This window comes from Canis lupus, chromosome 2 (assembly GCF_011100685.1).
Source record: "Canis lupus familiaris isolate Mischka breed German Shepherd chromosome 2, alternate assembly UU_Cfam_GSD_1.0, whole genome shotgun sequence".
NCBI lineage: Eukaryota > Metazoa > Chordata > Mammalia > Carnivora > Canidae > Canis > Canis lupus.
This window is the reverse complement of record NC_049223.1, coordinates 1,370,754-1,387,713: the sequence shown is the minus strand read 5'-3', so window position 1 is coordinate 1,387,713 and position 16,960 is coordinate 1,370,754. Positions and strand designations below refer to the sequence as shown.

Below are 16,960 nucleotides of genomic sequence, written 5' to 3'. Positions count from 1 at the left end.
GGGGATTCCAAAATATCTTTCTTGAGTGGTTACTCCAAGTAGAGAAATTTTTTTCTGCTTCAATTGACAATTGGTCCCACTTGTTATATTCCTCTGCAAGAAAGGGAGCTATTCATCAGTAACACTCTTACATTTGACCTTATTAAAAAGTCATTGTGTAATCATATCTGAACAATTCTATTCTCTTTGGGTGTTTCCCTAAAATTAAGAAAATTTATATTAAATGAAATGCTATGTAGTAGGTAGATAACATTTAAACACATTTATGCATCTATTTATTAATTTGACAGACATTTATTGTGTGCCTACCAAGTACGTGTAATTACAGGTGTTAGTGGAAACATCCCACTCTGGAATCAGTCACAGGGTGCTCTTGCACAAATTACTTAACTTGGTCTGGGTCTCCCCAAGTTGTAAACTGGGGAATGATCATTGTAAGAATCAAATGTTCGAATGCATAAAATGTCAAACACAGATGCTTAATTACTTTTAGATTTTAATTCAGGAACTATGGTGGGTGGAAAGGTTCAGAGAAAAATATGATTCAGACCCTGTCTCTGGGAATGCACTAACAGAGGCCAGGGAATGTGGCAGGCATGTGAGGAAGGAAGCTTTGAGGGAGAACAGACCCAGGCCAAACTTTTTCAAGAGTGATCAGGAAAGGCTCCCCTGAGGAGACTTCAGTCTGGGAGTGGGGGTGCAGGTGAAGGAACAGTGAAAGGAGTAAAGGTAGAGCTTAAAACAGCAGCTAGACATGGCCAACAAAAGTCCCTTTTGTGAGGGGACTGTTCAGGTTGTGGGCTGTTGTCACAAAACATTCCTATGAAACCAGACAATTCTCAGTTGATTGGTCAAGGACAGAGTGTGCGGAATAGCATAGTTCTCTTCCCTGGCCCCTTTCCCTGGCCAGCCATGTCTCCCAAGGCAGGCAGCAGGAAGTGAAACCATGGCTTGGGGTTCAGGGTCCTCTGAAAGGTGCTCTGTGGGACTGTGCTCTGGGACACTGTTGAAAGCTGGGAAAGATTATTTGTAAGCGAATGTCCATTGGGGGAATGGACACTGTTCTTAGATTGGGATAGACTGGACAGAGGTCCATCTTGGTGGAAGGAGCTGAGCTTGGCTCTCAAGCTTTCTGATTCCAGCCTCTCATGATCTGTTATCAAAGCCCTGGCCCGGTTGGCAGTTTCTCAGGGAGGCTGCCAGTCAGTCTGCAGCAACTCTGATTCCTGTTGAGGAGAATTTTGCATTGCACATTGTCAGAGAATAGATTCCTCAGAGACCAAAATGAGATACAGCAGGAGAAATCCTTAGAACAGCAGGCCCTGACTTGATAGAAAAAACAATGGGGTCCCTGTGAGAATAACACTCCTGGCCAGGTTCCTGATCCAAAGTCTGAGAAGGTCAATGGGGTAAATGAGGTCAATGCTGGTGCAGCTTCCTCTGCTTGGCTGGGCACCTCCCAGCTCCTCCGTGTGCCCTTTAGCACGAACGGACAATCTGAATAGGTCCACAACACTGCACCTCTTAATCTGTTTTGGAGAAGGAAATGTAGTTTATATAATTTCTGTTGTGTGCTCTTGTGTTACCATGACTCACCTTCCAGGAAACTGATATAAGGTTGTGGGTTGTGAAAGGCAGGGCAAACAACATTTCAATGGTGGTGGTGGTGATTGGTGGGGGGGGGGGGGTGAGTTTGCCTGACCCATCAGCCTTGGGAGTGGGTTGAATGACTGCCAGGCTCTGGGTAACATCCTTCAAACTGAAAGGCTTGTTCCTGTCACCACAGGGCATCAACTGAGATGGATCCCACCATCCTCACTAAGCCCTTGCCTTCCCCTGGTGAAAGCCCTGCGTGTGTGCACCACCTGTCAGTGCCTATCAGATCAGAACAGAAAGGAAGCAGAAAAGGAAATGGAGGCTCAGAGAGCTGAGGATACTTGTTTGGGTTTGCAAATGTGTGGATGAAAGATTGGACCCCAGGCCTATCTTAATGCCAGAAGCTCTTGTTTTTCCCATTATTCTATACTTTATGTACTTTTAAAATTTTGAGTTCTGTGCATATGTACATGCCTTTGTTTTCTTAGAATTGAAGATATCAAGAGACATTTGGATTACAGGGGGGATTGTCCCTCAGGTATTATTTGAGAAGAGTTCCTAGCCATTTTCTATGGACCCTTCTAATTTTCTTCTTATTACCTAGTCATTTTCCCTGAGATCGAATCAGAGATAAAACAGTTCCTACCCTATTTCCATCCTCTCTAACTGTACATATCCCCAAGGTAGCCCCAGCTTCTGCTACCCATTTTTCTTATTGATGGTGCAGACTTTGCATGAAGACCCCCTCCCCTACATAGTTCCCTTCCCCAGAGTTTGCTGCTGAAGTACATTTTCAAAATAAGCCTCCAACATTACTGTGGCCTGAAGGAGCAGAGCAGTGGTGAGAACATTTTAATTCCTAATAGAGTCAGTGCCTCTAAGTTATGGTATGCATGCCAATAAAAAGTATGTAAGTTGCTACAGCTCCTGCACTCCTGCAGAGCTTGTTGCCTTTCTGGGACTGTGTGACAATGTTTGCTCCCCTTGCTGTCACTTTGCACTGCCCCAAGTTTCTTTGGAGCACGTTTCATGCTTTCCCCCTGCAGCAGTGATGGAAAGATGTCAGAGATGTCAAAGGCAATGTCTGGCAGAAGAAGGCAGCCAGGAATAAAGTGATCTCCCCAACAGTACTGGAAGATTTGGTTGGAGAACACTTAGGGTAGATGAAATAGTATTTTTTTTAATTAGATAATTATTTTAGAGAGAAGCCAAATACTTTTGTTAGGGATTAAGCCTAATTTTTAGTTCTTCAGGAGAACATATAATACCTTTTTTTTTTTTTAAATAGGTGTAATATCTAGAAAGGCCATTTTCCCAAACTAATCTCTCCAAATACATATTGCACAATTATATTAGTCAAACTTCCTCCACATTAATGCAGTAGATTAAATATATTAAATAACCTCACCAACAGTAGAAATGCAGAAGTTAATATCAGTACAATTTTTGTGAATTTCCATCATTGCATGAAATGTATAAAGCTTCTTAGTGCTCTAAGAATGAGCAGCTTACGTGGCTTGTGGGTGACTTAAGGTTACAGTCAGAATCATAATGTTGTTATTGGCATTGATTTTAGTATCACATTACTAGTGTTTCCCACCATTTGTTTTTCTTATTTCTAAAAAGGAAAATAAAGGAAAAAAACTAAATTAAAATTATTCATACAAAATTGCTCTGTGCAGACTTTGAATGTTTTTAACTTTACATGAATAAAATGATAGAAGAGACTATTCACTCTTGGTAGCCAAGAGTATTCATCTGAACAACCAATTTATATTTCTAAATGTTGAAATTCATGAAGTAAATTATTTTATTACCCTTCTAACTAAAACTCTGGACTATTTCCAAAATTAGTAAATTTATGAGGCTGAAAGTGACCTTAGACTTTGTACTTCCTCATTTACTGATGAGGAAGCAGAGACCCAATGGACCAAGCTGCCTGAAATCAAATAGCTAATTAGTGGACAAGTCAGAACTAGAACACAAATCTCTGTTCCACAAATGACTGATCCTTCTGCAACTGCTAAATAGACTTAAGCTTACGGTCATTTTGGGCAAATTGATGGTTACTTCCTTATCTTACTCTATTTTTATTGTTGTAATTTTTAAACTTGAGAATATATAAAATTGTTGGCCCTTATATAAAATTGTTGAATCTTCTTGTGTCTTTGTTCGGTGAAAGCAACAGGAGATTCCCAGTGCAAAGTTCCATGTGCTCCAGAGGATTGTGGCTTTGCATACCCACCATGCTCCATGTATCAGCAGGAGCCCAAGGAAGATTATGGTGTGTACCAGCTTGTGGTCAGTAAGTTTCATTTGGCCTAGGACCATCTGGCAAAACCACCACAGGATCCTGCAACTGCAGCACGATGTACTAAGTAAAGCCTAGACACAAAGAAGTGAAAAATGAGATCAGAAAGGTCTTGGGGGGCATCAAGGTGGCATCAATCAGGCCACAGGCTGGTTAAGAAATCTGATCCATGAATGTTTCTTTTCATAGCCAGTCTTGTGTGAGTGCTCCTGAAGGTAGGATTCAAAGAAATTCAAGGAATATTTATTTATTGGCTCCTGCTTTCAAAAACCTTATGATTTCTTGGGGAGAAATTCCTCACATATCATACCAAGTTTTGTAAGGTAGTTGTAAGTTATCTGAAGGACAGGAAAGTTCTGAATCTTTCTCTCCCTCCTAGTTCCTTTTCTCAACTGTAGAGATCACTACATTCCAAGACTCTGGTTGGCTACTTCACAAGCTTAAAACGTCAAGGATCCATGTGCCCTGTTATCTTTGTTGGAGGCCACTAGGCTCAGCCCCTTCTTGCACATCCAACTTGCTCTTGTTTGACTGGAGGCTTGGATGTTTGGGAATGTTGCTTGTAGCTGTGGTCAGTTATTTTCTGATCACAAGATTGGGATTTGGTGGAAAAAGGAAAGGTCCTGATCAGAGCCTGAGACTGAGCCCAGTGGTCTAGCCTTGGGGTGTGGGTTACAAGTCCAGATAGCAATAAAGGAGTGCTTCAGTCTCCTTAATTGGCTAGGGTTCCACGTGAAAGCACTTCTCTGGGAATTTTACCCAACAAGGGTGATGGGCAGGGCAGAATGCTAGCATTTCTCATGGTTAGCTCTAATATTGCCCATCTCATCATCCTCCATATCAGGTATCAATAAGAATAATAGTATTGAAGCAACAAAGAGACTGCTAGTTTGGGAACCATGACAACCAGCAGATGCAATTCTGGATAAAACATTTTTAACATTAGCCAAGGGCATGTTAGTACACGTAAGCAAAGATAGGATGAGAGAACATTAAAAAGTTTCTGGAGTGAAGACTTCCCTTTGACAAGAGATCATGTGCCCCCTTGAAAGCTCTACCAACACATGCATGATGGATATCTGATGGTAAGCTGATGTGGTTGGTTTGGGGTCAGAAATGTCATGAGGCCTGATGCAGCACACTTGGCCGTGTTTTGGGAAATGGTCCCTGAGACAGACAGCAACTGGATTTAGAATGAATTTGTTTAACTAAGAAACATTTGCTCTGGGAATCCAGGATTCAGGACGACAATCATAAGGAGAGAACAAAACCACATTTGAAAGAGTTGGATTTGTGATGTCTGGTACTTTAACACCCCTACTACCACTAACAGCTTTCTTTCAACTGGGCTGTTGAACTGGTAGCCACAGTAAGTTTGACAGATGACGTTTATATGCCTCTACACTGGACCTGCTTTGGGGGGCTGGGGGCTGATATTAAATGTGCCAAAGCAGGTTCCCAAATAAAGCACGGAGTTCTTAACATTTGTAGGCTCTTTCCTGAGGTCTTTTGGTCTATGGTAAACTTGGAAGAACTCAAGCTGGCACTATTGTGTGAAATTCAGTGTAAAAAAATTCGTATAGTTATAATGAAATGTGGAAACCCTACAGAATATGCAGGTGCACTTTTAACTCTACTGTATCCATGTGAAAATCTGTAATAGAACCTGCAAGGATAACGTCCTTGAATACTTGTGCTATTTTGTTTTTTAAACAACTTTGCAATTGATTCATTTATTTGGTATTTGGGGGTGAGGAGATAGAATAGAACAAGGATTGAGGGCAGGGAAAGGGAAGAATGATCAGTGAAAGGGAAGGGAAAGGTTGCCTCAACAATTCCTTGCTAAAAAATGGTGATTGACAGTGATTGATCTAATTTGGTGAATGATGGTGATTGACCTAATTTGACCTTTAAGGTGGCTAAATAACATAGCCAAGATAAACTTGTATAAATGATATCCTATTTGAATTATATTGAATACTTGGATCATATATTTAGAAAAATCATATTACTCTTTAATTTTTGCTTGAATCTTAACAAAACCTTTTCTGAGCACCCTCGCCAGAAATTTTTTTAGTCCTCTTTACATGTTTTGACTGTATTATTCACTTGAAACTAATCTCATGGACTTTATATCACATAATTATTTTCATGGGCATACATGTCTCATATCTCCCAATAGACGTTTTTCTTAGGGAAGGAGGGACCATGCTTCAAACATTTTCCTCATGTGTTTCCTGCACTGTGTTCTGTGCAGTAGGTGCTTAATGAGCTTTTGCCAGGAGCCTGATATTTGGAAAGTTTGGCTGATTTTCAAGGCTCCACATTTTAATGGTACTGACAGAAAACCAAATCTTTAGACTCCAGTTATATATTTCATTGTCCTGACTTAATTTTAATAAGACATTGACTTATTGTCCAATGTCTTATTTTCTCTTTTCTAATATGGATTGTAATTAACTCATGCACATGTTTTTGAAGAATAATAAATCCATAAAATCTGACAACCAAATGCAAGTACAAAGATGCATCTTTTTTTGCAGTTCTTTTTTTAATTTAAATTCAATTTGCCAACATATACTACATCATTAGTTTCAGATGTAGTTTTCAATAATTCATAGTTGTATATAACACCCAGTGCTCATCCCATCATCTGCCCTCTATAATGCCCATCACCCATCCCCACCAGCCACCTCCCCTCCAGCAACCCTCAGTTTGTTTCCCAGAGTTAAGAGTCTCTCATGGTTTGTCAAAGATCTATCTTTAAATTAAGATAATATTAATAGAGATTGATAAAATTTACCAGCTAATAGTGATGTGGAAGTGATAACGGTTAAAAGTCACAGTTTTAAGTGCTATAAGTTCTTGGCATGTATAAATGTTTTTGCAAGCCAGATTTCTAATGACCAATGGAAAATGATTTGGATAAAATAGAATTTTGTGGATAATTCTGAGGTATAAGAGAAATTTTAAAAATGTGGAGGACTTATAATAGGAATCTTTTTTTTTAAGATTTTATTTATTTATTCATGAGAGACACACACACACAGAGAGAGAGAGAGAGAGAGAGAGAGGGAGAGAGAGAGAGAGAGAGAGGCAGAGACACAGGTAGAGGGAGAAGCAGGCTCCGTGCAGGGAGCCTGATGTGGGACTTGATCCCAGGTCTCCAGGATCACACCCTGGGCTAAAGCTGGTGCTAAACTGCTGAGCCACCTGGACTGCCCATAAAGATAATTTTTAGTATGTATGTCTTCTTCAGAGTAGGTTTGTGCTTTTTTTTTTTTTTTTAAGATTTATTTATTTATGATAGACATAGAGAGAGAGAGAGAGAGAGAGAGAGAGAGAGACAGAGACACAGGCAGAGGGAGAAGCAGGCTCCATGCCGGGAGCCTGACGTGGGATTTGATCCCGGGTCTCCAGGATCGTGCCCTGGGCCAAAGGCAGGCGCCAAACCGCTGAGCCACCCAGGGATCCCCAGGTTTGTGCTTTTGATGTATTATAGGAATTATTGCTGGAAATTTATGGCTGTGTTCTCTGGAGTTTTGTTCACATTTAAAGTCTACACTCTAACATTCACAATTATATTCCTGGGGCCCTTCAATTTGGACTGGTTGTTATTTAGTCCTTTTATACTATCATCAGTCTTGAACTTTATGGTTTGAAACTCTCCTATTTTTGGACTCCTTATCTTTGTTGTCTTCATTTGTAATATTTGGAAGTGTGTGTGAAAGTTAATATTTTTGAGTCCTCAACCATATGAGTATATCTTTATTTTGTTATCATATAAACTTGATAATTTGTTTATAGGTATCTAGGCTAAAAATAATTTTCTCCAAGATATTTTAGGCATTAACCCTAATTATTTCTCATTATTTCTCTATTGCTCATTATTTCTATTGAGAATTCTGATTCTTTTACTTTAAATGTAATCCATTGCTTAGATCTAGAAGCTTTCAGGGAATCTCCATATTTGGTTTTCTGACCTGTTATGCTGGACATTTGTTAGCTCCTTTAATCTGGAGACCTATATCCTTTAATTTTGGAAACTTTCCTGTACTGTTTCTCTGAAAATTTTATTCCATCTCTTTTTTTTGTTGTTGTTATTGTTGTTTCTTTCCATTTACTCTTTCTGAAATTCATATTTTTTTGGAAGTTTGGTCACTGGGATTCAAATATTATTCTTTTCTCACATATTTTATTTCTTTGTGAGAATATAAGTTGTATGAGGGCAGAACTTTTGTTTATTTCATATTCCTCCTACCTGGAACAATATCTAGGACAGGGAGATACACAATAAAGGTTTATTTGATGTTCCCTTTCTGTTCTGTATCTAATTGACTTCTTCCATTTCCACTTAACTGTTAGGTTTGTATGCCTTTTATAATTTTACTTTTCAAGAATTTTTGTTTTCTGATTTTTCATTTACTGTAACGTCTTGATGACATTTCATTGATGTAATATAATGCTCTGTATTTCTCTGAGGATGTTCGTGTTTTTAAAGTATCTTTCAGCTGCATTCTCTCTATTTGCCTCATTTGTCTTTATTCTCTTCCTCTTTTGGGCTTTTTTTTTTTTTTTTTTACACATCTGTGAACTTGGGTAGGATTGCCAGCTGGGAGGCTTCACTTTGGGTAACTAGTAGGGAGCTGGATTTTTCATTGGATGAATTTAACGGATCAGATTCAGAGGCCTTTTCTCTATAGCTATTCAATTTCTGCTGAAATTTCCGGCAACTAGAGGGCTGCCTTTGTCAGGGGCCAAGGGTCTGATCATGCTGTGTGCATGTTTGAATGAATACTCCTGTAGCCCATGATGCACTTCTGCTCTCTATTAAGGCTCATGCTTCCAGATCCCAGGTTTCCCTCATTTAGCTTTTTCAGGAGGAAAAAATCCTCCATTTTCCTGCTCAAGTGTGGTGGGGTGAATTGGGGAGGCGCTTGGGTATATGTGTCCTGGGCAGAGGGTGGAGGATGAAGCCTTAATACTGCTTTTCCAATACCTGCATCTCCTTGAGGCTCTGTTGAACAAGGTAACTTATTTCCAAATGGTGTGGCTAACTATGTGCCCTTTAGGTTGTGGCTTTGGCTGCTTTGCAAAGGCAGGTTTTGCTCTTCTGTACAGGCTGCCATATAAAATTTGTCAAGATTTTTCATCCACTAACGTCCCCTCTCCTGCTTGATTTTGAGTATTATCTTTCTCATTTAAAATTTTCATTTTCACAGAATTTGCAGAAGATGAGGAATAAGCTTCTATACCTTATGCACCATTCTTACATGTCAGAAAGACAACCTCTGTCTTAAACTTTAAATCCAAATGTTTGAGAACATTCATCTGATTTTGATGGTTATAAAACATGTTTTGTTTCTTCTTGGTATGTAGAATGTACAGGTAACAACAATGCCGTATTGAGCATCCTGTAAGGTGAGGCCAGGACTGTCTAGAGGGCTTTGACAGATTTTCAGAAACTTAGAATTATTCTGAGAAGATATCTTTCTACTCTGGCAGTGTTTTGGTAAACATAAAAAGGAATAGCTTAGTAGATTGCCTCTGGAGATAATATATACATATATAATATATATAAAAAATATATATAGCATTTAGCTCTTGCCCACAAAGGTAAAACACAGGAAAGTAATTACTAACAAAACGAAAATGTCACTGTAGCTTTATTAAAGATACCTTATTTGGAAATTGTCATTTGAAAATATATTTTAGTATAATCAAGGGAAACAACCCTTAGCAAATATCTTATATATTGAGAAGTAAAAATATTTTGTAAAAATAGAATATTAAGTTAAGATATTTAAACTAACTGCTAGTTAGCCATTTAAAAAAAATATCTTCCCTGCCTTTTGGGTTGGCTGGTGTCAATTGATCTGAAAAATCCGACTGTTTTTTCCTGGAAAATCTTGGGGAAGTTGAGCAGTATACTTTATGGCTCTTGGGATCAAAATTGAAAGTGCAGAAACATTATGTTAGTTTGGGGTTATGGAGCATTATTATTTTCCCCTGAGGAAAAAAGGCTGAGAGAAAGGAATGAGACTCCACTTCTGGTCTGGGCTATGCCACTGACAACCTCATGAACTTAAGTCGGGATAACTGATCTTCCTGTGCCTTAGTTTTCCATCTAAAACTCCATGTGTGATCATAGAGAGGGAATAATAAAATTGCTCTAGTCTACCTTCGTAAAACTGTGTGAAGTTCAAATTACAAGTATTCTGAGAAGTGTAAAATCTAATACAAATACAGGTATAATTTAAATTTAATTGAATATGTAAAATATTCCTATTTATTTGCCAGAGAGGAAGTATAGTATAGGGGACTGAGCTTGACTTCTTGCTCTTTTACTAAATACTGTTCAACTTCAGGTAACTCACTTGACTTCTCTGTGCCTCTGATTCCTTATTTACCCAGTAAGGAAGATGACAATGCATGAGACATGAGGTTATTGTAAGACTCAAATAATTGTAAGCCCTCAGGACAAGGCAAGTACAGAGGAAGCACTAACAGCTAGATACTTCTTATTACTAGGGATAATTATAAGCTAATAATTATGATGTCAAAATCTCTAAGTAAAATTCAATATTTGCATTCCACTGAAGCTGAATATCTTACATTGATTACAAAGGGGGAGAATTTTTAAATCTGGTGTTAATGACCATGTAAAAATGAAGAAGTTTGTTCTAATTGTTTTTTTTTTAAGATTTTATTTATTTATTTATTCATGAGAGACAGAGAGAGAGAGAGAGGCAGAGACATAGGCAGAGGGAGCAGCAGGCTCCTCGCAGGTACCCCGATGTGGGACTTGATCACCAGACCTCAGGGTCATGCCCTGAGCCAAAGGCAGATGCCCAACCGCTGAGCCACCCAGGCATCCCAGTTTGTTCTAATTGTAAGATAATTAAGTCAGTTTTATGCTTAAGAATCAAACTCTTCTGATTCAACAGAGTATCAGTCAATCTTGCCATCATCATGCCTTGATTTCTTCCTCAGCTTTAGAGCCCCAACATGGTGGTCAAATTCTCTTTTCACATTATACTGTCTTTCCCCAGGTGATGTCATTTAAACTTGTGTTGGCTAACTTTTCTATAGATGGCTAAGTAATAAATATTTTAGGCTGCATGGATGGTAAATTGTCTGTTGCTGATACTCAACTCTGCCATTGTAGTAAGAAAAAAGCTACAGATGTTAGGTGAACAAATGATCTTGGCTGTATTCCAATAAATATTTATTTACAAGAACTATGGCTTGTAGGGCTGTAGTTTGCTGGTGTCTGATCTAAACTCATGGCTTCAGTTACCACCTATCTATAAACAACTCTCTGTATCTCCACCCCAGAATTTCCTTCTGTGCTCCAGACTGGTATGTCTGATGACTTGAACATCTCACAGGGACTGCATCTTCAAAATCTCCAAAAACAAACTTGTGGCTCTCTTATATCCAGGCCCACTCCATACAGCATTCCTGTCTTAGTGCCTAGAGCTGGGAAGTAGAAAGTTCCTGTTATGAGTAGCTGTGAGGTGTTGAAGTTTACTCCAATAGACCCTCGGGCCAGGCTGCATGGGCTCAACTGTCAGCTCTTTACTACTACTCTTGATGGTAGGTGTTATGTTACAGTGCTTTCTTATGGTTACTATTACTTTTTCACATTCATTCATAGAGGATCAATCAAGGAGTCTTGAGGTTTTACTCTTTTACAAATCTCTTGCATCTGTACGTTTATGGATTTAATTTTTCTCTGCTAACACCATAGTTTGAATTAAGATCACTTCTGTTGAGACCACCTCTAGCCTAGTTTACCGCATGAACTTTTTGTTTTTGCTCACAATATTCTCCCTGTGTTTACTCTTGCAGTAGTCCAGTTCATTCTCTGCAGTGCTCCCAGAGGAATCTTTCAGAAATGCAAATCAGGGATGCCTGGGTGGCTCAGCGGTTGAGTGTCTGTCTTTGGCTCAGGGCATGATCCTGGGGTCCTGGGAGTCCCACATCTGGCTCCCCTCAGGGAACCTGCTTCTCCTTCTGCCTATGTCTCTGCCTCTCTTTCTCTCTCTGTCTCTCAGAATAAATAAAAAAATCTTTAAAGAAATACAAATCATTTCATATTATGTACCTTTTAAAAATGCTCCAGTGATTTTCCAATGCTTTTGGGATAAAAACCACCATCCTACAGGCTCAAACTGATGGCCCCTACCTATCTCTCCAGCCTTATCTCTCATTTCCTCCTGGTACCGATGGGTGCCCCTGTTCCCACTATTCCTGACTTATGCTTTCTAGCTACTGTGGTCTTTCATTGCTTCTTCACCCTCCAGGGTCTTTGCACATGCTGTCCTATCTGCTTGAAATGCTCTTCCTTGCCCAGCTTTACCTAGTTAATTCCTCCTATACTCATACACGCATATAACACCTTGCATTTCCCTTCATGTCACAATATTACATGATTTGTTATGTTTCTTGTTTAAAATTGTCTCTAGCACTACAATGATACTCTTTAAGTATAGAACCATGTGGCTCTTATTTATTACTGATTTCTCAGTATCTAGCAGAGTGATTTTGCTCAATAAATATTTGTTGAAAAAATGGCCTAGTATTTTATTTTATTTTTTTAAGGATATAAGTATTTTATTTTACATATATTTTTTATTGAAGCTCTATTTGCAAACATATAGTATAACACCAGTGCTCATCCCATCAAGTGCCCCCCTTAGTGCCTGTCACCCAGTCACCCTGGCCTAGTATTTTACCCCAGTAATTTGCCTAAAATCTCAATGCCTCAGCTAAGTGTTGACTTAAATATTTTGTATTTGCATGGCGTTTTATATTTTATAAAATACTCACATATATTAAATCAAAATAGCTTGGGGGATTCGATATGACAATTATGATTATTTTGATTCTCTGTATAAGAAAATATAGTTAGGTCACATAATTAATGAGAGAAGAAACATAAGTTTTGTGAGATTCTGCTGTTTTCTTGGATGTCAGGACAAAGTATGGTCAAGCGTACCTCTTAGGATGAGCCAGAGCCTCAGTTAGAGGGAATGTGATATGCCAGTGCCCTGAGATTTCAGTGGCATAAAGGAGCTAGGGAAACTGTCTATTGAACCAATAGTGACTGTGCACTAGCTACATGTGGTGTCCAGTGTTTGGTGCTGTGGGATTCAACGGTTATATGACTTGGTCTCTGCTCTCAATAAACTTGAAAAATCAAAAGCAAAGCATATCAGAATACATTTAACAATATAATTATACTGTATTTTATATGCTAAATGAGGTACACAATACCACATGCTATTGGTGTTTTGAAAAATGTAAACATTAGCACAACTTTTACAATAATGAAGAGATAGTTAGGTGGAAGAGACAAATTTCTTCATTGAAAGTTGATCTTTAGGAACCTACCACATGTGAAGCCTTTATCTAGGCACTGGGGATGCAGCGGTGAATAAAAAAGGCACTGTTCCTTCTCTTATGGATATGTGAAGAGAGGAAAATAGCAAGTCATATTCCAGAGACAGTGAATGGATTGATCACTTTGCCTAGATAGAACTGCACTTTCCAATATGGTGCAACTAGCTACATGTGGTTGCCTGAATTTAAGTCCATTAAAATAAAATAAGATAAAATAGCAAAAAGCTCAGTTCCTCAGTCACATCAGCCACACTTCAAGTGCTCAATAACTATATATGGCCAGTAGCTACCATATTGGACAGAAGAGATATAGAACATTTCCATCATCATAGAAACTGTTGTTGGATTACGCTATCCTAGAATGTAATATTTAGGTTGAAAGCAGTCTTTAAGATGAATAACTTGGTCTCAATAAATAGACAAGATTTGGGGGAGGAGATGCTTAACCCAGGGAGGAGGGATCTTAACAAGGACAGTGGCTGTAGGAATGTAGAATGCTCTTGCAGAAGGCAAGATGGGCAGAGTCACAGGTGAAGCTGCAGCCAGTTATGAATTACTCTGAGTTTCTAGCCTGAGGGACCACAGAATGAAGCTGCCTTAAACAGGCACTGGGGAGTTAAGAGAAGGAACAATTTTAAGAGCCATATAATAAGAACAGTTTTAGACAGGGTTCAAAACAAACAAGAAAGTAAGTAAAGGTGTTTAACAAACAGTGGATGATAAGAAATTGGAGAGAGAGCATCTATTTTGTCAGGGATAACTGGCTTCTTATGAGTTAGACAAAGTGTTAGACAAGACTGTGTACAACATTCTCAACCTAACTTGCATGAGTTTCTAGCTCCACTGGTGTTAAACATATAGTATTTTAAGATCTGGGCTTGGAAAAAAAAAATTGAGCGTCAGTTTTCAAACCTGAAAATAAGAGTTAAAATGATGTTTTTGAGTTTTTATCAAGATTAAGTGGGTTGTTAAGTGCCCAGCACAACAGTTACTGGCCCTGAACGGGCAATCCATACTATAGTACTCTCCTTCTCTAGTGTCGGTGCTGACAACATCAAATCCCTGATGAATATTTCATAATTCAGTGGGATTCCATAGTTGTGTCTCCTGTGGAGCTGAGGCAAGCCTGAGTGACACTGTGCTCTCCTTCCTGATGGGAGTGACAGCAGCTTCCCACCAACCAGAGAAGCAGCAGGGAGCAAAGAGTGAGCATTAGGCTGGGGTCAGTGTCCTGGTGGTGTGGCCTGGCCACTTGGTAGTTTGACATCCATGAAATGAGAAGGTTGAAATGACTGACTGGGATCCCCTCTGATCTAGATTCTGTAACCTCAGACCTCAGACTCAGGAAGGATCTCACCTTCACTTTCCGAGTGTCAACTGTCAGATGGGCCTTACTTGGATTTGAGATTAAGAAGGCAGAAATGCTCCTAATACAATAAAAAAGACATGTATTCATCTAGTTGACGAGAATCAATGTAGAGTAAGAGTTGGCCCATTTGACCTTGTAAAGGTCATAGTTGTGGCCTCTGTTCATGGAATTCCTAATGTGAGTACTAATGAGTCCTTTTGAAATTAGAGCCTGTAGAGTCTTTATGCCACCTTTGACTCAAGTGGCCTCTTTGATCCCATGGTAAATGACAAAGGTAGAATGAATGTGAGGAAGTGAAATGAGGCACAAAGGACCACAGAGGCAATATAGCTTGGAACACCATCCTCCCACACAGAATCTGGACTTTTATCCTAAAGTCCAGGAATTCAAATTATATTGGGGATATGGTGAGAAAAAAAGTGCATTTTGATGAAAATTCAATTAAAAGAACAATTAATTGGGCACTTACTACTCACAAAGCACTTTGCTTGATGATTTTAAAGAGACAAGGATAAATCAAATAGGCTTGGTGCTCTAAAGGAATTTATAATATAAGAGAGTGGGGGTGGATAGGACAGACACAAAATAAACAACAAAAGGATGAGTCTATATTTCCAAAGGAGATTAGATTGAGATAAATGCAGATAACCTGGAGGTAGTATTTGAATTATGTGCTACTGGCTAGCACCAAAAAAATCTGAAAAGAGATAGACCAGGGGATGTTCTCTGAATGACATCTCTACCTTACCCCACCCTCTAAACATGTTTTGCTGCCCCAAAAGAAATTGAAAAACTTTGGTAAATGGTGATTTTCCTTAGTAAATCATATTTAAATGAGACAGCTGTATTTTTGTGCTTCATGCTTTGCCAAATCCTATTTAATTAACCTACTTAGACTTGTTGATTGAGGTTAATTAGACCCTAGGATTGATGTTAATTGCCATTGTAAATGGCCAATGTTATAGGCAGTGCATTTTGGATTTGGTAAAAAAAAAATTGAGATAGAGGTCTATTTTTCTTAGCTTGCTTACTTTTTGTTTTATGCTTCCCTCTTTTTTAGATAAAAGGGCATTCCTCCATCCCTAATTGTATTCTAATTTGTTTTTGTTGTTGGTAGTGGGTGGATGGGTTACTGCAGGAGTTGATTCCATTATCATCAACAATTCCTTAGGAATATAGGCAGCCTTGCTCTCTTGATTCCTCTTTTTCTCTCTCCCTTCTGATTATGCCCCACCCTACATGTGCACACACATATATTCACATGTTTACACACACACATATATCCACACACAAATACATACATGCCCATGTGCACACAGTATATGAATGTGCCTGCGTGTGTGTGTGCACACGCACACACACACATACATACCCTATGGTCCACTCCTGTTTCTCTCCAAGCTTGCATGAGTTTTCATTTTCTTCCTATGGGGAATGAAGGAAATCTTGCTGGCAATTTGATAGAACACTCCATGGAAATAAAAAAAGAATGGAAATGAAGAAAATAAGCAGTTCTTTTTGCAAATTGTGTATTATGTGGTGTTGACAGTGGTGGTGATGGTGTGTGAGAGGGGCAGAAAGGAAGCAAACAGATACAGTGAGAGAGAAAGAAGAAAAGGCAACATGTTCAGAGTTGGAATGTGTGAGGGGAGTGGTGTGTTTCCTATTTATTTCAGAGATGAGTTCAAAATGAGGACAATTTCCTGCCATTTATTTGACTTAATTTTCCCATCACATCTCCTCAGCTTCTAGGTATTTACATGAACTCAGTTCAGCTACAGCTGTCACATGAAAGGTGCTCTCTCCTCAGCACATTGAGTAGATATTTCTACTGTATAAAATGCGGTGCATATTTATACAAGATATATGAAGGTAGACCTTGGCATGCTCTGCAGTGTGCTACTCTGGGAGACTTTTGGATATGCTGCCTATGGGCTTTATGCTCATCCAGTTCCTGTCACTGCTTCCTTCTCTCTTGTTAAGTGATGTTCTCTGTCCCTGAGCTCTGACTCTTGTCCCTTAGCAGATAGGACAGATTCCAGTCCCCTCTCATTTCTCAGTTGAGGTGAGCACATCTGATAGACACATCGATAATGAAGCAGTAGCTAAGATGGCGGAAAAATCTTCATCTAGGGATGCCTGGGTGGTTCAGCAGTTGAGCGTCTGCCTTTGGCTCAGGTCGTGATCCCCGGGGTCCTGGAATCAAGTCCTGCATTCGGCTCCCCACAGGGAGCCTGCTTCTCTGTCTGCCTATGTCTCTGCCTTTCTCTCTCTGT

At 39.2% G+C, this 16,960-nt stretch overlaps 1 long non-coding RNA gene across 6 annotated transcripts in view; it reads left to right on the top strand.

Moving 5' to 3' along the window:
• LOC102152672 overlaps nt 1-16,960 on the top strand; it is a 240,956-nt gene that overhangs the window by 119,981 nt on the left and 104,015 nt on the right. The window contains exon 4 of one of the 6 annotated variants that reach the window (XR_005355131.1): nt 3,785-3,880. The exons of 3 other annotated variants lie outside the window; for them this stretch is intronic. This is a non-coding gene — a long non-coding RNA (uncharacterized LOC102152672). Of the gene's footprint in view, nt 1-3,778; nt 3,902-16,960 lie in introns of all 6 variants that reach the window. 2 more of the 6 variants (XR_005355130.1, XR_005355135.1) reach the window with 2 other exon arrangements.